Below are 832 nucleotides of genomic sequence, written 5' to 3'. Positions count from 1 at the left end.
ACCCAAACCCAAACCCAAACCCAAACCCAAACCCAAACCCAAACCCAAACCCAAACCCAAACCCAAACCCAAACCCAAACCCAAACCCAAACCCAAACCCAAACCCAAACCCAAACCCAAACCCAAACCCAAACCCAAACCCAAACCCAAACCCAAACCCAAACCCAAACCCAAACCCAAACCCAAACCCAAACCCAAACCACCAGAGGTATTTTTTTTACTTTCTTCACTTGCTAAATGGGAACAATTTCGTGGCTTATTCAGTAAAATTTTGCCAATTTACTGTTTATTTGCTGATTAAGTATGCGCGGATTCAGTAAAAATGATAAGCACATGGCTTGCTGAAACAGACCATCCTTTGCTGTTTTTTTTGAAAAATTTGCTGAAAAAGTACTACGCGACCAAGTCAATTTTAAACTATCATGAATCATATAACTATTGATACCATTGTGTTCACAATTAAAAATCTAGTCGATTGATATTAGTTTCATCAATTGGTCATATATATATGGTCAATTAGGGAATCTCAAAGTCAATTTTGAAAAACTAAGAGATGCTATATATGATATCTATTAAATCATATTTAACTATCAATACTTATATCAAAATGCTTCAAATTACTTGTATAACATGATAGAATTGAAATAAATATCATATCTCATATTAAATATTGAGATAGTCAATTAAGGTACCTCAATAGGGATGTACCCTAAGGACAATGAGATTCATTACCAAATTGATACAATATGTTATTAACATCATATAATGAGGTTTCTATCAATTTCAAATCATTTGGACATCATTCAATATTCATGTCATTCAACCATGTCAG

The sequence above is a fragment of the Naegleria gruberi genome, assembly GCF_000004985.1.
Source record: "Naegleria gruberi genomic scaffold NAEGRscaffold_7, whole genome shotgun sequence".
Classification (NCBI taxonomy): domain Eukaryota; phylum Heterolobosea; class Eutetramitea; order Acrasida; family Naegleriidae; genus Naegleria; species Naegleria gruberi.
This window is presented reverse-complemented; position numbering follows the sequence as displayed.